The following is a 21,443-nucleotide window of genomic DNA, read 5'->3' as shown; positions in this document are numbered from 1 at the left end:
TGGGGGGCTTCGGCCGCGGTTAAGGAGAGGGGATGTTTTTTTATTTTTTTTCTCTTCCTTTTTTTTCATGCCCAGGAAACGGCCCAAACTCAGATTTGCTTAAAATTTTATGAAGTAACGTAAAAAATAATTATCTAACATGCATCAATATATTTTTTATATACAATAGGTTACATATAAGTTGCCTTATAGAAGTTTCAATAAATTTCTAACTCATTTAATATTTTTAACTCTTTAAATGATTTTCTAGGTGCTTAGTGAAAGTAATTCCAAGTTGAACTATGCGTATCTCTAGTAAAATTTAAAAATTTGCAAAAGAATTATATTTAGGCTCACATGTTTCATTATAGCCCATGTCTTGGAGATAGATGAAAAATTCAAGTGTTTTATAGGGACAATTCAAACTTCTATCTCCAAATTATCACATAATAATTACAATAATATCTAAATTTGGTCAAAAAATTCTACAAATTTACGTGACAACATATTTTGGGTCTATAAACTTGACATAAAAGTTTCATAAGATTTTAAAAAGATTGGAGTGTACGTTGTTCACAAAATGGATAGAGCTCTCACATTCATTCACACAACTCAAATCAAACTTTGAGATTTGAATAGCTCGTATTATGTTTGAACTCGTATGCACCTCAAATTTGGACACAAACTTACCTTTACCCTGTTGTTGACATTTGTGGATTTACATTGCCACTTGTTGTAAAAAAAGTTATTTTTCTATTTTTTAACTAACTAATTAATACACCCTTGTGAAGTAACTTGCAAAATAATTATTTTATGTACCCCTAATTATATTTTTACATGTAATAGAAAAAATCTAAGTTGTCATTAGGAGTTTCAAGAATTTTTTAATATATTTAGTATTTTCTATCATTTAAATGAATTTCTACGTGCTTATCAAAAGTAATTCCATCTTGAACTATGTGTACCACAAATAAGATTCAAAAAATGCACAAAAATTATATTTAAGCTTGTATGTTCGATTCTAGCCCATGCCTTAGAGATAGATGAAAAATTCAATTGTCTTCTTAGGACAATTCAAACTTCTATCTCCAAATTACCACATAATAATTGCAGCACATAGGATCCATGACAGTTACACTGAAATGCTAATATCTCGTAGAAATTATGTTTTTTCAATCTATTTCAATAGTAATTTTTTCCCTTTCGTCAACCTCAATGATGCTGCATTTGATCTCTCCAATAGGGTGGGCACTAAAGAACTCAGTAATTAACCTACGCTATAGATACATTGCTGTAACTAACATAGAATTTATTTCTTTTACTTCGGCTCCTATCCATCATCCAACAATTGCGTAGTGTGGTGGTGAGGTGCTCGAGTTTAAACTCTGGAGACCCTAGTTCCATTCCCCCATTACGCATCTTTTAAATTTTCCAAAATAAAACATGAGAAAATAAACGTATAAAATATAGAATACCATACTTCATCTTAAGTGTTGGTGTAGTGCAGTGGTAAGGCGTTGGAGTGTGGTCTCTAAAACCAGGGCTCAAAACCCACGCTTGCTGATTTTTTTTCTAATTTTTAGTGGGTGCGCCATGGCCGGGTGACGTGAAGCGCGGCTCGGGGGCTGGTGACATGGCGGGCAAGCGGTCGGGTGACGTGGCGTCCTACACTATAGATACATTGCTGTAACTAACATAGAATTTATTTCTTTTACTTCGGCTCCTATCCATCAGTCAACAATTGCGTAGCGTGGTGGTGAGGTGCTCGAGTCTAAACTCTGGAGACCCTGGTTTGATTCCTCCATTGCGCATCTTTTAATTTTTCCAAAATAAAACATGAGAAAATGAACGTATAAAATATGGAATACCATACCTTGTCTTAAGTGTTGGTGTAGTTCAGTGGTAAGGCGTTGGAGTGTGGTCTCTAAAACTAGGGTTCAAAACCCACGCTTGCTGATTTTTTTTCTAATTTTCAGTGGGCACGCCGTGGCCGGGTGACGTGGCGTGCGGCTGGGGTGCCGGTGACGTGGCGCGGCCGGTGACATGGCGGGCAAGCGGTCGGGTGACGTGGCGTCCTACACTATAGATACATTGCTATAACTAACATAGAATTTATTTCTTTTACTTCGGCTCATATCCATCATCCAACAATTACGTAGTGTGGTGGTGAGGTGCTCGAGTCCAAATGCTGGAGACCCTGGTTCGAGTCCTCCATTGCGCATCTTTTAATTTTTCCGAAATAAAACATGAGAAAATGAATGTATAAAATATAGAATACCATACTTGATCTCAAGTGTTGGTGTAGTGCAGTGGTAAGATGTTGGAGTGTGGTCTCTAGAACCAGGTTTCAAAACCCATGCTTGCTGATTTTTTTTCTACTTTTCAGTGGGCGCACTGTGGCCAGGTGATGTGGCGCGCGGCTGGGGAGCCAGTGACCTGGCGCGGCTGGTGGTCGATTCGATTCCCTCATTGCGCATCTTTTAATTTTTCCGAAATAAAACTTGCAACCATTTTTCAACTCGTGGCAACAACACCTATCTATTGCAACAAATTTTTTATTGTTGCCATAGGCTATATGGCAACATAACAAATTCATTCCAATATTGCTTCCTACTAGCAACATTACATATTTCATGGCAATAATGTAATACCTGCCATTTTAGTCATCAAAGTGACTTTGAAGAAATGGAAGCAATTCGTGAAGAAAAGAAAAAGAAATTGGCCAAAAATCAAATTCGGGTCAAATTTGACCGAAATTTGAATTTTGAATTCGAAATTCAGAAAAATTCGACAAAAATATGGCATGGAGATGTAAGGGTGATTAGAACTCAAAAATCAAAATTTGGGACAAGGATTGGTCCTGAATACCTCAAGAAAATCAAAGAAAGAAAATGAAAAACAAGTTTACTGTTCCTCGTCCGACAATAGCTGTTTCAGAAAAACAGCACAGAGTTCATTTTTGGAAATTAAATTCTGTTGAATTTTTCAAATAAGTGGATCCAAAAAACTATACCATATTAAAGTGTGGACTTTGGACAAGATTCTTCAAGTGTTGTTGATCAGGAATAGTAGAGGGAACCATTTCAAATGGAGGCCTAAAGTCGGCACTTTGTCACAGTAGACAGCCTTGCTGAAAATGACTAAGTCTGAAAACAGCCATATATGGCCGAGTTTGGAGCTGATTCCAGAGGAATGTAGATCATAAGGTGTAGGTATTTTTGGGTAAAATGGAATCCTTGAAGGTTGTAGAACACAAATGGGAAGAAGTTGGACTACAAGGAGAGGATTTGGATCACTGAACTCATTCACAAAGTGAGGTAAATGGCACTGTCATGTAACTGACGAAATTGAATGAAGGGATAGAAAGGTTCAGTCATTTGCCCGAGAAAAATTCAAATTTGAAGACTTTTTGATGTTTATCTCGGGCAAAGGTTTAAATATGAATTGAAAAGCTCAAGATTATCTACAACTTTGGTTAAGACAAATATGCACCGTTGGATTGGAAATCGACCGCAATTTGGGTCTGAAGATTTCGGGCGTCAGAAAACAAAGGAAGGGGGTTGACAGAGCCGAGCTCGACGTGTCGCCGCCGCCGTTCTCGGTCGCCCGCCAGCGCGGCAGCTACGCCACCTCCTCACCACGCAAGCCTACGAGTAGGCCACAGTGTCGTTCATGCGTGCGGTGAAAGCTTGAATAACTACCGCTCCCGCGCCGCCCGCTTCTACCACCGTTCTTTTACCGCCGCCGCTCCTCTGTCCAAGCCGCCGCCGCCCAGCAAAATTCTCCCGCCACGCCTCACCTCCCGTCGATTCCTCTCGCCCACTCCTCCACAGACACCCCAGCTACACCCTAGTTAAGTCGTTGTCTAACATCCTTGCCGGTAGGCCCTGCACCGCCGCCGTTTCCGTCCGCCGTCGCCGCACCTCCTGCTCACGGTGAGCACCTCCTTGCGCTTGCTCTCTTCCTTCTTGGGTAGTCGTAGGCAGGTCCTTGGGATGCTAGGATGGTGTAGCAGTAGTCGTTGGGGTAGGTTGCGCCGTCGTCGCGCGTAGCCGCGACCGGCCGTAGGTGCCGCCGCCCACCATCGTGGAGGGAATGGCTCCGGCCATCTCCCGAGGAGCTGTTGCCGCGCACGGGTGCGTGAGGGCACGGAGATGCTTTCCCGGCCTAGCCCCGTCGCCGGTAGGGCGCCGGCCGGCGAGCCGCGCCGCCCTGTCGCGCTCGGGATTTTGGCAGGAGGAAGAAGAAGATGCTGGAGTTGGGGGCCCGCGCGTCAGTGGAAAAGAAGAGGAGAGGAAGTAGGCCGGCCGGATGCGGAGGCCAGTTGGGCCGCGATCTTGAAGGCCCAGGAGCGCGCGCGGTTGGCCGTGGAGAGAAAAAGGCCGGAGGCCCAGGAGAAAGGTAGGCCGCGCTCGCGAGGGAAAGGAAAAAGAGAAGCAGGCCGTTGGGCCGGTGCCGGTCCGGGAAAAGAATGAGAAAAAGAAAAACGGCCCAGAAAGCCCATTAGAGGAGAGAATAGGCCGGCGGGTGAAGTGAATAGGAGAAGGAGTGGGTCCGCGCCGTGGGCCCAGCGTAAGACAGAGGGGGTAGAGTAAGGTCGCGTAAGAAAAGTTGCTGGGGGAGTTTTTCGGGAAAATTTAGATTTCCTTTACAGAATAATTAGTTTAAATCCGAATCTCACCATTTAAATCACAGAAATTTCTAGGAGTGTCCAAAATTAGTGAAACCAATTTTGTTAGGCTTATTTTATTTTCCTTTATGCATTAAAATTTTTATACCCTAGAAAAATAATAAAAATTTGGGTATTTATTTAATGCCTTTCTTTTAAGGTAATTAAATAAATACTTAATCTTTATAAAATGCATAAAATATGGAATAACATTTCATAATCACAAATTATTATTAACTCATAGGAAATTAGGTTTTCAAGTTAGAAAATAATTGTAACCTTTTCTAAAAATAAAAGAAAGGCCTTAAGTAAGGTTAATTAAGGAAATAAAAATTGTGGGCTAATCTTTTCGGGTTTTTGTGTGTTGGCTTACAACTTTATCATGATAAATTGTATAGTCCTTGTTGGCTTGCAACTTTATCATGAAGGAAAGTTGTATAGTCTTATATTCAAAAATTTGCATTCCTAACCCCTGCATATGTTGTGCTATAGACCCCGAAGCGCCAGAAGGAGATTACTTGGAATTTTCAGAAGGATCTTCGGAGTTTGAGGAAATCTTTGAATTGGTCCCCTGTGAGGCCAACCCTTCGGACAGTGCTAACTTTTTAAGCGAACAAGGCAAGCCCCGGTGCATTACACCTATTATTTTGAAGTCAATATTTCATGCGTCCTATATTTAGCTATTTGCTATATGAATGCACTAAGTCCAGGAGTTGCTTGAAACTCATTCTTGTGCATGATCATACCTTGTTTTAAGGACATCTTTGCCACTTGTACAAACCTTTAGTAGATAACCCAAGTCTATAATTGCTTAGTTGCTTAAATGCTTGGTTTACCAACCTTAAGGAAAACTTTTGAGTCATACATGTTGTTTATGGAAAGATGACATGGAAATTGAGAAGCGGGCAGAAGCTAGGGATGTAGTTCTGTCTGCCAGATTAATTTGGTTAAGGCCCGATTCGTTGTCTTAACCTTTGATCAAGTGATAATCATCTGATCACTTACTGGGTATGGGACCAGTAAAGCCCAGTAGGTTAGTAAACTCTCTGATCGGGAATACTTCGTACCCGCGCTTGACGTGCTGGAGATTGGCTGGGGCGTAGCCTGAAACTCACATGGTGATCGGGCCAGACGTGGGGTCCCATGTGGGGGTGCGTCCCTGGGTCCGGATAGTCTTATTTCCAATCATTGGATTTGCTAATCGAAAAGTCGTTACGTACGACCTGGACAGTCGTATATAACTGGTGATCAGGGTACCCTCCTGCAGGATGTAATATGATCCAGATCGCCGCAATTCTCTGTTATGAATGCACTTGATCACTGTTGAGCATCGTAGCATAAATTCATGAATGTTATATCTATCTGTTAATGATTGATGTATGACTTAATACCTTGTTGTTCGCAATTAATCTTTTCTCATCATCTAGAATGGTTAGGTAACAACTTAACTCAAATAAAAGATAAAACTAAGGCATCACTTGTAGTAAGCTTTTCGGCAAAAATGTATCAGCCAAATACACCAAAAAGCTATCATGTACTTCCAAGAAAAACTATTATATTGGTTAGTCGGGTAAGACTTGCTGAGTACACCGTACTCAGGGTTATCCCTTGTGGCTATCTTTTCAGAAGCACCGCAGGAGTCCACCGAGGAGGAAGCCCCGAAACCCTAGGGTATTGTTATGAGTCTCACAATACCCTTAGAAGAAGTTTTATAATGCTCATCTCTACCCGAGCCGTTTATGTTTTAAGCCCTAGAACTCTGTCTAACACTGCACTATTAAGTTTGCTTCAAACTATGTCTTGTATTAACTCGTACCTCTTGTATGTATGTAAAAATGTAATATTTGTTGATGCTATCCCATCGCGGATACAATCCTGATGTATGGCTATGAGACACGACGTGGATCTTTCGAGGAGTCCTAGGGACACTCGACGGACGACCGGACTTATACTGTTTTAAGTGCGTTTCGGATAATTGCTGCGTCGGCAGCAATTAGGCGCATTTAAACCAGTTTAAGTTGGACGGTTCCGCCACAAATAACCCTTAGATATTGCAATGTAAAAAAAACTTTATAACAACACAAAAAAACTGTGGCAATTTGTTCAGCAACTCGCAACCATTTTTAAGTCATTGCGACAACACCGACCTATTGCAACAGATTTTCCGTTGTTGCCTTGGGCTATGTGGCAATGTGACAAATTCGTTGCAAAAATATCAAAGCCTGGCAACATTGCGTATTTCGTGGCAATAACCCGTCGATATTGCAACAAAAAAAATTAATTATTGCAACAAAAAACACACGTGGCAATATCTCCTGCCTATTGCAATGAATTTTCAAATGGTGGCAATAACACCTACCGGTTGTAACGAAAACTCAAAATCATTGCAATAACCCCTACCTGTTGCAACGAAATTTGAGTTGATGGGATGATGGCCGTGGCAATAGCCCTAAAATCTAGTAGTGAATGGATTGGTTAAGCTTACATGATGGTCACATAGGGTGTGCTGATAAGATAGTACACCTAACCAATCACGACGGTGTGCAAGTAACTTGTCACACTCGGGGAAGTGGACCAGACGCGATGGTTTTTAGCATGGAAGCCAAGACCTTAGAGGAAGTCCCAGTAGTAGGTGAATACCTTGACGTCTTTCCTGAAGAACTACCTGGAATGCCCCCAGATAGGGATATAGAGTTCATAATTGACCTTATCCCTGGAACCTCCCTGATAGCCAAGAGACCCTATAGGATGGCAACATCTAAGTTGGCAGAGCTGAAGAAACAGTTAGGAGAATTGCAGCAGAGTGGTTTGATTAAGCCTAGCTCATTCCCGTGGGGAGCTCCAGTCCTCTTTGTCAAGAAAAAGGATGGGAGCATGAGGATGTGCGTGGATTATCATGCATTGAACGAGGTCACTATTAAGAATAAATATCCTCTTCCCAGAATAGATGATCTCTTTGATCAACTAAAAGGAGCCAAGTATTTCTCCAAGATTGATCTGAGGTCAGGATATCATCAGCTCAAGATTAAGGAGAGCGACATCCCGAAGATGGCCTTTGTCACCTATTATGGTCAATTTGAGTTCATGGTGATGTCTTTTGGGCTAACCAATGCACCTGCTTACTTCATGAATCTCATGAACAAGGTGTTGATGGACGAGTTAGATAAGTTTGTTGTAGTCTTTATCGACGACATACTTATTTACTCCAAAAGTATCCAAGAGCATGAGCAGCATCTACAAGTGGTGCTAGAAAAACTGAGAGCGCACAGACTCTATGCCAAATTCAGCAAATGTGAATTTTGGCTTGAGAAAATGGCATTCCTTGGCCATATTTTGACCTCGAAAGTAGTAGCGGTTGACCCCAAGAAAGTTGAGGCTGTTTCCAACTGGCAGCAACCAACCAATGTTATTAAAATCAGAAGCTTCCTTAGTTTGGCTAGGTATTATTGGAGATTTATTGAAGGATTTTCCAAGATAGCCCGGCCCATGACGGAACTGCTCAGGAAAGATAAGAAATTTACTTGGACAGAATCATGTGAGAGAAGTTTCCAAGAACTGAAGAAAAGATTGACGACCACCCCAGTGTTAACCTTGCCAGATATTCAGTGGGACTTCGTCATTTATTGTGATGCATCCCGACAAGGATTAGGATGTGTCCTTATGCAGGATGGGAAAGTAGTGGCATATGCTTCCCGCCAGCTTAAGCCTCATGAGCAGAATTACCCAACCCATGATTTGGAATTTGTAGCCGTAGTGCATGCCCTCAAGATTTGGAGGCATTATCTGATTGGGAATAAGTGTGAGATCTACACTGACCACAAGAGTTTGAAGTATATCTTCACCCAACCAGATTTGAACTTAAGGCAGAGAAGGTGGTTAGAATTGGTTAAGAATTATAATATGGAAATCCATTACCACCCTAGCAAAGCTAATGTATTAGCTGATGCCTTAAGCAGAAAATCTTATGGGCAGCCCGGACCCAAGGATGCCTGTCTGCAAGAAGAAATGGCATGGTTAAATGTGCACATTATTCCCCAGAATTCCATCCGCAAGCTAAGTGTTCAGCCCACTTTGGAGGATAAAACCAGAGATGCCCAGGGTTCATATCAGGATTTAATGAAAATTCGCAAGCAAACCGGAGAGAATAAGGCCCCGGATTTTAGAGTGGATGACAAAGGAACCTTGTGATACAAAGATAGAATTTGCGTACCCAAGGAAGGGAATTTTTGGCAGATCATTATGGATGAAGCCCATAACTCGGTATACTCCATCCACCCAGGAGCCACCAAAATGTATATGGACATAAAGCATAAGTACTGGTGGAATGGGATGAAGGTGGACATTGCCCAGTTCGTCACCCATTGTGATACTTGCCAAAGAGTCAAGGCCGAGCATCAGAAGCCAGTGGGTTTACTGCAACCATTACCCATCCTGGTTTGGAAATAGGATGAGATTGGTATGGATTTTTTGGTAGGTTTACCCAAGACTTAGAAAAGAAATTACTCCATATGGGTAATAGTGGACCAACTCACTAAGGTTGCTCACTACTTACCTGTATAGACCACTTATGGTGGAGAAAGACTGGCTCGGCTCTATGTGGACAACATAGTAAAGCTGCATGGTGTGCCTAGCAGAATTGTTTCAGATAGAGGAACCCAATTTACCTCTAGATTCTGGAGAAGTCACCAAGTTGGATTTCAGTTCGGCTTGTCACTCACAGACCGATGGTCAAACAGAGAGAGTAAATCAAATTATGGAGGATATGTTGAGAGCTTGTGTCCTTACCTATGGCAAGGACTGGGAATAGAGTTTACCCTATGCAGAGTTCTCATACAACAATAGTTATCAGGCCAATTTAGGCATGTCGTCATTTGAGGCTCTCTATGGAAGAAAGTGCAAAACCCCTCTAATGTGGTCAGAAGTGGGAGAGCGCACTTTAGTTGGACCTGCCTTTATAAAAGAGGCAGAGGACCGAGTGGTCAAAATCCGAGAGAAGCTGAAAGTAGCACAGTCTAGATAGAAGAGCTACTCAGACAAGAGGAGACAAGAATTGAGCTTCAATGAAGGAGATTTTGTCTACCTCAAGGTCTTACCCATTCGAGGGACTCGAAGGTTTCAAGTTCAAGGAAAGTTAGCCCCTTGGTATATTGGACCATACCAGGTGTTAAAGAGAGTTGGAGCGGTGGCATACGGTATTCAGTTGCTAGAAGAAATGTCAGATATACATCCAGTGTTCCATGTTTCTCAGCTAAGAAAATACTTGAGAGTACCTGAAGATCAAGTATCGGTGGAAACAATAGACTTGCAGAAGGATCTTCGGTATCATGAAGTACCCATCAAGATTATAGACACCGTCACCAGAAGAACAAGGAATTCAGTGGTGCAGATTTGCAGGGTCCAATGGAGTAGGCATGGTGAAAAAGAAGCTACCTGGGAACACGAAGATGCGTTGAAGGAAGAATTTCCCCATCTTTTTAGGATTCAATAGAATCTCAAGGATGAGATTCAATTTAAGTGGGGTAGGTTTGTAACATCCGTAAAATTTACTGACCGAAATCACTCACTAAAAATCATTTTCAAAATCTTTCACCGTTTGAGCTCTCAAACATCCCATCTTTACCGGCGATTTTGTCGTCCCGGCGCCCGAAGCCGACAACCATCCTTTTATCTTTTTCCTCTCTGCAAATTCCACCGCGTGTTGGACGAAAGACCGCCGCACGTGCTCCGACCATTTTTTGCAATCACCACCGACTCTCCCTTTTCTTTTTCTCTTTTTCTCCCTATTCCTTTTTCTCTTTCCTTTTTCCTCTTCTCTTCCTTCTTCTCTTTCTTCTTCCTTCTCCTTTCTTCCTCCTCCCTTCTTCCTGGCGCGCACACCTGCCTCCCCTTCCCTAGCCGCGCGCCACCAGCCCCCCTTCCTGCTACTCCTGCGCTGGCCCCGGCCCAGCCCTACGCCGCCCACGCCCTCTCCTTCGCGCCACGCTGGCCCCCCCACTCACCTTGCCTCCGGCACGCCACCCGCCCGAGCACGTGCTGTTGTCGCCCGCAGGTGCATCGACCAGTCACCGCGCCGCCTGCTAGACAAGCTCAGTGCCGCCCTATGCCTGCGCATCCCACGCACAGCGCCGCTCTGTGTCGCCCCACCCATGCCGCACTGCCACCCCTACCACCGCCCTATGCGCCGCTTGTCGCCAACCTTTCCCCGCCGGCTATAAAAGGGGGCCAACGCCCTGAGCATTGCCACCACCTTGCCATCGTCTCGCCCGAACCACCAGAGCCACCTCCCTTGCCACCCAAGCCGCTCCTTGATCACCGCCGGTGCCGCGTTCCCCTCTGCCACTTGCCCAAGGTAAGAGGGCTAAATGGAGTCCCCTCTCCCTCCCCTACCTCCCCCGCAGCACGGCCTCACCGCCGGTGAGGTTGGCCGGCTGGCCCCCCGTTCTTTCCCCCTATCCCCTGTACCGAGCCAAGGAAGAAGAAAGGGGAAAATTTCCCTCCAATTTCAATCTAACCCTCAAGTTTTCCCTTTTCACAAAACAGCCCTCCCACCTCTCTCATACCCTTTTGCGCAGGAAGCCATCCCCCATCCAAAAATATTTGCAAGTAGGCCCCGGGTTCTTCGCAAACAAGTCCCTGGTTCTCTATTTAACCCTAAACACACCTTTGCCTCGTCATTTCATGCGCCAAACTTCCTCCGATTGATCCCAAATTCGACCACATCATCCTCCACTATATTTTTGCCAAGTCATCCCCAAATTCCATGAAAATACCCATTCCTTCTAATTTTCGTTCGTGTTCTCTATTTGAGCTCAACGGGTAAAGCTTTATTTTTGTTTTATTTATTGTGTGCCAATTATGTGTGCCGTAGATTGTAGAGTGCCCGAGGAGGAGCCTGAAGAGGAGCTTGACGACAAGTACCGCGAGCCATAGGTCGAAGACCAGCACCACGAGCAAGAACTCCTAGGCGACTTTGAAGACTGCAAGTCCAATCTCACCGTTTGATGCATATTTAACCCAGTTTTTGAAACACAGCCTATTGGCCTATTTTAAAAAATTTCATATTGTTTTACCATTGAAACATGGTTGGATAGCCACCCCTTGATTGTTATGATTATTCCTTTATTGTCCTATAATTATCTCTAAATATGATTTGCTCTGTTTGGATGATAATTATTGCTAGAATGCTTAGGACCTTGTTACTCAATTCAATCATGACTACAATGTGCTTTGTTAAAGAATAAATGTGTGAGTGTTTTCGAATGAGAAAAATGGGTTTTCAAAAATAAAGGAAGGAAATGCTTAGATGAGATGGATGGGTGTTTCTTGTGTGAAATACCAATATGTTGGGCTCATACCCTTATGGTTGAGCAAGGTTGGGAGATATCCATCTTGCCTAACCCAATTATTGTGCAACCACTCAACCGTTGTATGCGGTGACGGCTTAGCATAAATCCCACTAGCTAGTCTGTTAGCCATCGGGAGAGCTGGTGAGTAATGGGAGACCGTGGAGAAGGAGTTCAATCTTTGTGACTTATGTCCCGGTTAAGACCTCGTTGGTAGGTCATTAACCCCTTGGTTGCTTCCATGTTGGCTAGTTAGTCTTAGCTAAGGTGGGTAATGGCTTTGATAGGATCTGCACCGACACTAAGGTGATCGTGCTGCGGTACCCTACTTGTGGGTAAAGTGTACAACCTCTGTAGAGTTAAAACCTATCCGGGCAGCCATGTTCACAGCATTGGATGAGTTATGACTTGGTCACATGACTAGTGTTTGGGAGATGGATGATTTTTTCATGGTATGTGTTGAATTTTGGAAGTATCCGACAGTTGTGTCGTAAGCTACTGCGGACGGGGGTGCGGTACCATTAAAACTTGGATCCTTTGTGTAGGATCAACCCCACTTAATGATTCAGTTACTAAACAAATACTTGGCGAAACCTCTAATTACAAAAAAGGAACCCTTGCATGTGTTGAAAATCTAGCTTTATTGCAAATAAGCTTTAGCCTTACCATTGATATATCATGTGCATATTCTTGATTGTATCCTCCTCCATGGATGGGGTTGGATTTGTTGAGTACTTTTGTACTCACCCTTGTTTTGTTGCTTTAGAGGAAGACCCGAACTTTATCACCGAGGATTTCGAGTAGGAGGTCGCTTCTGCACCCAACGCTGCTTGTAGTGTTGGCCTTTGCAGAATGCTTCCGCTACTGTGTAGTCCCGAGTGTTGTGTCTTGACAGAAGCTTGGCTCGCTGCTGTTGTTCATTTACTTATCATTTCAGTGTGGCTTTCGCACCCACTTCCTTGGGATTTGTATGGTTTATGAACCATCTGTCGAATAAATGTGTTATCAACCGCCTGGGACTGATATTTGTATTACATTTAGTCTCCTCTTATGTGGGGACGCTTCAATTATCCCTGGAATTCAAGTCGAGGACTGCAATCAAGTCCCAAGCACTAGTTGATTTCATGGTAGAGTGGCGGGAGAATCAATTACCAACAACAGTGGAGCGTCCAGAGCATTGGGTCATGTACTTCGATGGATCACTCAAGCTCGAGAGTGCTAGTGCAGGAGTACTCTTGTCCCAAAAGCGAACAACTCAAGTACGTCCTGCAGATCTTTTGGGAAGAATCCAACAATGAAGCTGTATACGAAGTGCTTCTGCATGGGCTCTGCCTAGCAGTCTCTCTAGGAATCAAGCGATTGTTGGTCTTTGACGACTCACTAGTGGTGATCGATCAAGTCAACAACGAGTAGGATCACCACAAGGAAAACATGGATGCGTACTTCCTAAAAGTACGCAAGCTAGAGAACAAATTCTCTGGTTTGGAATTCCACCATGTAGTCCGCAACAATAATGTTGTTGTGGATGTCCTATCAAAGCTTGGATCTACTCGCGCTCAAGTTCCAACAGGGGTTTTCATTCATAAGCTACACAAGCCATCCATCACAAAGCTAGCACCATCAACAACCATTGATTGAGGTCCTACCACAACAGATCAGGAGGTTATGATGATCGATGTAGACTGGACAACTCCTTTCATCGACTACATCAAAGAGCACAAGCTACCTCCAGATAAGAAGGAGGCAGAACAAGTCTCATAGCGCAACAAGAACTATGTTCTAGTCGGAGACAAGCTATACAGAAGAGGCACATCGTCAGGAGTACTCATGAAGTGCATCTCACGGCAAGATGGCAAGGACATACTAGAGGAGATCCACAAAGGCATTTGTGGCAATCACACGTCCTCACGCACAATCATGGTTAAAGCTTTCATATCAAGGTTCTATTGGCCTACAACTCTCCCTGATGCTGAGGAACTAGTCTGCCGATGCCAAGGGTGTCAATTCTTCACCAAGAAGCAAAATGTCCCTACCTACAAGTTGATCACCGTACCACCCTCTTGGTCCTTTGCATCCTAGGGGCTCGACATGATCAGTCCACTGCCCGCGGTGCCTGGAGGATTTAACCGAGTATTGGTGGCAATCAACAAGTTTACCAAGGTAGATAGAGTACTCAACTTCCTTGATGAAATTTTTCATCACTACGAGTTCCCCAACCACACTATCACAAACCTAGTCTCTAACTTCAACAATCACGAGTTCTAGGAATATTGCGAGAACTGCGGGATCGATGTCTGGTATGTCTCTATTGCGCACTCGCGGGCCAATGGCCAAGTTGAGTGCACCAACCGGATGGTACTGGAGGCTCTCAAGAAAAGGTTGCATGACATCTCAAATACCAAAGGAGGCAGGTGGCTCAAAGAACTACCTAATGTCCTCCGGGGACTCCGTACCTAGCCGTGCAAGCCTACAGGGCAATCACCCTACTTCCTGTTCTACGGATCCGAAGTTGTCCTACCCGCCGACGTGATGTGGAAGTCTCCAACAGTCGAGCAGTATGAGGAAGGCGCAACAGAAGAAACAAGGCATCTCAACCTGGACAGCATTGAAGAAGCTCGTTATGTAGCACTCATCTAGTCCACAAGATACCTCGAATGGATCCGCCGCTATCACGACCGCAACGTCAAAGAGCATTCATTCAATGTAGGCGACATGGTCCTTAAGTGTATCCAAGACACCAAGGGACTGCACAAGCTAAACTCGCCATGGGAGGGACCGTTCATTGTCTCCAAGGTCATTGGACCTGGGTCGTATAGGTTCTAGTATCTCTTTGGTGAAGGTGTCGACAACTCGTGGAATATCGAGCATTTATGTCATTTTTATTCATAAATTAGATTTACAATTTGTGTAATCGGCCATCCACCTTAGTTATAGTTACAATTCAATAAAACATAGTATGTTTTCGGTGTAATTTGACTACTTATTTTTGCCCCATCGCAGCTTGCAAAGCAAGTTTGCAGTATTTTTCATGAGTTATTCAACTCACTGGGCAAAGTTGCCCCACTGCGGCTTGCAAAGCAAGTTCGTAGTACCCTTCGTGAGTTATTCAACTCGTTGGACAAACCAATCCCTTTATGATTTGCAAAAGTAAGTGAACACCAACTCAAGAGTTAATTAACTACCTGAGTGACTACTCACCACACAAAGTTGTCTAGTCACGGCTTGTAATAACAAGTCTGCAGTTCTAGGCTTTCTAGAGCGTAACATCAATACAACTCAGAGTGGTTGTAAAGATAGTCTCTAGTCGTCGAAATCCTGAAGAGGCTACCCATCCAGAGGCCTACTAGCTAGATAGCTCGAGTACTCACGCTCCACAATATGAAATGCGTCCTAAGTAGTCCACATTGCGCATCTAATGAGGCTCACAAAAGAAGCCTTGTACGCAGACACTCACATTAATCATACGAGCAAGCATCAGGATTAATTTTGAGAGGCACTAAAAATAACATGTCGCAAAGCAAAAAATAATTGCGCAGACTTAAAACATATTACAAGCATTGATCTTTGTTGTTTCTACAAGAGTAATGTTTGTTCATTACAGATCTACTCAGAGTCTAGTTGTTTGGCCACTTCCTCAGCAACGGGATCCATCTCCCACATGATCTCCTTGAAGCACTCATCCGAGCAGTCTGACGCTATCCCTTCGATAATAGGTTCTAGATTGACCCGGGGGTAGAAAGACTTTACAAAGCTCAAGACATGCTTGGAGATCGATTTTGCCATCTTCTGAATATAGCTAGAAATTTTCTCTGGTGCATCTTTGAGTATTTCTAACAGTGGACGAGACTCTATACCTTCAATTGGGGGCTCGATCATATCTGCAATCGGTTGGGTGGCCTCACAAATCTTATTCAAGGTGAATGTAGTAGTCTCCGCCTCAGCCTTCAATCTTTGATGGTTTCTATGGCAGTAACTGGCCAATTTCACCATCCTCATGCATCTTCTTCTCCTTCTTGAGGTTATGCTCCAATTTCTCAACTTGCAAGACAAGTTTATCATGCTGGTCCGTCACACGATAAAAAGCATTGGTCCAACCGGTGGCTTTTTCTTGGAGTTGTTTATTTGATTTCTCAAGCTCTGCGCATTAAGGCAATAGAGGGTCAATATCACAAGCTGAATCAGTACTCAGAAAGCAGCAAGGATATCAATTACCTTTGATCCGCTGGTTCAAGGACTTGTTGTGTCCGTTGAGGCGGTCCTTCTCTTCTTCAAGTTCCATGATGTGATTCCTATATTCAGCGGCAGCTCCATAGTACTTCATCAGTAGTCGGGAACGGTGTTCCCTCTCCTTTGCAAGTTCTTTCTCAAGGGCCTTAGCATGATGTACTGTGTCCCCACAGCCTTCAAGCATCTGAGATTTGCGGCGGGAGAGCTTGATGACATCGTACAGCACAAGATAAGTACTTAGATTACTACACGACTACCAGTTACAAGCCATATATCACTAGAACAAGTCAGAAAAGGCGTACCTCTGCATAATTGCCGATACGATGATGCATCTCCATCATCCCAGTCACCACATCCACATCCAGCAGAGGGTCGTTGATCAACTGGACTTCTTCAAGACAAATCCTCCAGGCCGACAATGGATCCGCACGAGCTTCAAAATCAACTCCGCCCTGCGGAACCATAGAAAGATTTTCTGCCGGACCCGGCCCGGAAGATGCGTCGGCGGCCATGGTCTCCAGAGCCGTGACCGCGTCAATTTCTACCTTTGGCTTGGGGGCTACGGATGTAGCCACGGCACCAGAAGCAGTCGCCGCCATCTCAAGTGTTTGTTGCTCAAGGGCTAGCGGCACCACATTTGTTGAGGATGTCAAGACTTCATGCATTAGGGCTACTACAGTGGATGTAGCCCTTGGAGTAGACAACTTCTCCATAGTTTGCTGCTATGTTGGAAGGACTGCCTAGGCCGGGATGACATCTTGGGTTGAGTGGCTACTACCATCAGTCACAGGATCGGAGGACAAGATTATGTACGAGGATTTCCTGCAGGTGGGCACAAAATTCCTATTACAACAACATATCTATGGGTTACAATAAGTACTTGGTGGAACAATGGAGGATACCTTGAAGATCTCCTCAGTTTCAACTTGGGTTCACCCATTAGGCATAGCGGCTTAATAGTTATAGATGGTGCCTTTGGCACGGCCTACAAGGTCGCAGAGTGATCCTAGCCAGCTTTAGTTGCCGTCCGCGCTGATGATGTTGCTTCTGTGCTAGTAGGGTTCACCAAACATCTAAAGGAGTTGGCATCACCAACAATAGGCTCTGGATCATCTTCACCATTGATCATATCCTTAGTGATCGGCGATCTGTCTTGAGCAGCCAATGCAGCCGCCTTTTAGCTTCTGTCGCCGGCTCGAGTACCTGCAAACCACTAGTGTCATCTTGAGTAGACATGGTGGTGACATTGGAGACACCTCTTGGGAGTTCGTCGAGTGTCCCTAGGACTCCTCGAAACATCCACGACGTGTCCCATAGCCATACATCAGGATCGCTTCCACGATGAGAAGGTATCAACAAATATTACATTTTTACATACATACCGAGGTGCGAATTATTACAGACCGTAGTTTGAAACAAACTTAATAATGTAGGTCAGAGCAGTTCTAAGAGTTTAAAACATAAACGAGTCCAGGTGAAAGGTAAACATCTGAGTTCTATTTCTAGGGTATTATGAGACTCGTAAAAATACCCTAATTTTTCGGGGCTTCTTCCTCGGCGGACTCCTGCTGTGGCTCTGAAATAGCAACAAAGGAATCCCCTGAGTACGGGGTACTCAGCAAGACTAACCCGACTAACCAATATAATAGTTTCTCTGAAACTGAATGATAACTGTTTAGTGTACTGGATGACTCACATTTTTGCTGAAAGAGCTTACTACAAGTGAAACCTTAGTTTTATCTTTTATTTCATATTGAGTTTGTTACCTGACCAGTCTAGATGGTGAAAAAGAAATATTTTTGCAGACAGTAGGAATTAAGTCATACAACATATTAATTTCAAAAAAACATTGCATTTCACTCAATTACGCTACGATGCTTAACGGTGATCAAGTATATTCATAACCGAGAATTGCGGCGATCCGAATCAATTTACATCCTGCAAGAGAGCACCCTGACCACCAGTTATGTACAACTATCCAGGTTGTACATAACGACCTTTCGATTAGCGTACCCAAAGATTGGGAATATGACTACCCGAACCTAGGGACGCACCCCCACATGGGACCCCACGTCTGGCCTGATCTCCATGTAAGTTTCAGGCTACGCCCGTGCCATTCTCCAGCACGTCAAGCACGGGTACGAGATATTCTCGATCAGAGAGTCAGCTAACCTACCGGGCTAGACTGGTCCCATACCCAGTAAGCAACCCGATGAAACTCACTTGATCAAAGGTTAAGACAATGATCGGGCCTTAACTAATTTAACTTAGCAGATAGAACTACCATCCCTAGCTTTTGTCGGCATTTTCCTTAACTAACATGTATGACCCAAAATTTACCTTAGAGCTAAGTAACCAAGTTGCTTGAAGTATCTAAGCATTGCTAAGCATAGGATAGTTACTAATTAGTGAACAAGTGGCAAATTTGTCCTCTAAACAAGGTAGGATCATGCACAAGGATAGGTTTCAATCAACTCCTAGACTTAATGCATTCATATGGAAAATAACCAATAATTGGACACATAAAATAATAACTCCAAAGTAGATAGGTATAGATGCACCGGGGCTTGCCTTGATCTGTAAAAAGGTTAGCATTGTCCGACGGACCAGCTTCACAGGGGATCAACTCAACAATTTCTTCAAACTCCGAAGGTCCTGCAGATAAATCCAAGAATTCCCCTTCTGGAGCTTCAATGTCTACGATTTAGTACATGCAGGGGTTAGAGATGCAAATTTTTTAACACAAGACTATACAACTTTCCTTCATGATAAAGTTGCAAGCCAACAAGTAACTATACAACCTATCATCATGATAAAGTTAAAAGCCAACACTAACTACCCACAAAGGTTAACCCATCACTTTTAATCTTTTTGCTAATCCTATCTTAGGCCTTTTCTTTTATTTTTAGAAAGCATTATAATTATTTTCTAATCTCAAAACTTAATTCCTGTAGATTAATAATAATTTGTGAGTAAGAAAGCATTATTCAAAATTTTATGCATTTAATAAAGGTTAAGCATTTATTTAAATACCTTAATTAAAGGCATTAAATAAATACCTAAATTTTATTATTTTTCCTAAGATTTAAAAATTTTAATGCATAAAGGAAAATAAAACAATCCTAATAAAGTTAGTTTCACTATTTTTGGACACTTCTAGAACTTCCTATGATTTAAATGGTGAAAACCGAATTTACACTATATATCTACAAAAGGAAAAACCTAAAATTATTCAAAGACCCCCCGGCCCAACTTTTCTTACTCCACTCCTCTCTACCCCCTCTCTCACGTGCTGGGCCCCTTGGACCGACCCTACCTCCCCTTCCTATTCTACCCGCCAGCCCATTCTTCCCCTCTCCTCTTTCCCTGGCATGTGGGCCCCTAGCGTCAGGTCTTTCTTCTCCCCCGCGCCAAAAGCAGGGCACGACAGGGGCGGCGCAGCTCAACGGCCGGTGCCCTGCCGATGATGGGTCCAGGCCGGGGAGGCACCCCCAGGCCACGGCGCACCCGTGGGCGGCGGCGGCCCCCCGGGAGATGGCCGAAGCTGGCCTCTCCATAGCGGCGGGCGGCTTGGCCGGCGGCCGGCCGTGGCCAAGCACGGCAACGGCACCAACACAGCCCTTGACTCCTCCTAAGGCTCCCTATCGACCCACAGACTTACCCAGGACTTACCACATGGAGAGAAGATGGCGGTAAAGGAAAGCTCACCGTGAGCAGGAGGTTGGTGGCGGCGGACGGAAACGGTGGCGGCTAAGAGCTTACCGGCAGGGAAATTGGAAAACGGGTAGGCACAGTTGTTGGCGAGGTGTTGGTGGGGATTTGGGTGGGAGGAATTGAGGCGGGAGGCAGTGGAACGGTGGGAATCGCCCGGCGGCAGGAGCTCGGCCGTGCTCTGCTCGCGATGGTAAAAACAGGCAACGCAGTAAACCGATAAGAGCGATGGCGAGAGCAGTAGATATCCAAACTTTACACCACTTGCATGAGTGCCACTGTGGCCAAGCTTGTAGGCTTGCGTGGGTACGGATGCGGCCCTATACATCACGCTGGATGACGGGTGAAAGTGCCGGCGGCGACACGTCTCTGCTTCTGCTCGCTTCCCCCCCCCCTTTCCTATACTCCAAAACTTAGACCTCCAAAAATGGTTGATTTCAAATCCTACGGTCCGAAAGTCTTTTAAACAAACTTGTAGAGGAACTCGAGTACTTCAATTGATATATTGGTCTCTACCCGAGATAAACACTCTAGGACCAAAATTTTTAAGTCTCAATTTCGGGCAGACTGGACTGTTCTAAATCACTTTGATTCAATTTGACAGGTCACTGTACAGGGCTATTTGCCCTTCTTTTAACTCGATTTGAATAGCTCAAACTTACTCCACATAGTTCAACCCTCATCCATTCGTGCTCTACAACTAACAAGGATTCCATTTTGCACATGAACTCATATACCTTTTGCACTATATTTCCCTAAAACTTGCTCCAAACATGGTCATCCACTACTATTTCAGACTTGGGAAAAATTCATTTCAATAGCTAGGCTGAAAACTGCTTGATTGCCAATTTTGAGTCCCATTTTAAATTTGATTCCTCCACTTTCTCAGGCCAACAACATTCCACTAAACTTGTCTAAGGGCCATATTTCACTAAGGTTCAGAAACCTTTGCCCCTTTATATGAAGAATTAGACAGAACCTAATTGCAAAGTTGGGTACTCATTATGATTTTTAGAACTGCATATTTTCGGATGGGGAATAGTAACTTGGTTGATTTCCTTTTTCAGTTGCATTCTTGAGGAGTTTAAGACTAGGATTAGTCTCCAACTTCATCCCTTTGAGTTCTAACCACCTTCAAGCCTCAACTTCATATTTTTGCTAAATTTATCCGAATTTAAAATTCCAAATTGCAATTTCGGTCAAATTCAGCTCGAATTTGACTTTGAGTCAATTACCCTTCTTTTGCTCCAAAAGTCAGCATTAACACAAGGTGTTACAGGTTGCCGCAAGGATGTGTGGGACCCTCTCTGAGAGAGATGGAGAGATCGCCAACCTGCTAGGCAAGCGGCATGATGCAGATCCGACAGATGCTGAGCTAGCGGCGGACGCCGAATCGGCGAAGGAGGCGATGGAGTCGAAGTCCACGAGCATGCTCCTGAAGCAGAGCTAGATCGGATTGGCAAGGAATTCCTTCATGCTCTCGGGGAAGATGACGTTGGGGCGGGATGCCATCG

Source organism: Setaria italica, chromosome III (genome assembly GCF_000263155.2).
Source record: "Setaria italica strain Yugu1 chromosome III, Setaria_italica_v2.0, whole genome shotgun sequence".
NCBI lineage: Eukaryota > Viridiplantae > Streptophyta > Magnoliopsida > Poales > Poaceae > Setaria > Setaria italica.
Note: the sequence above shows the minus strand (reverse complement) of the source record.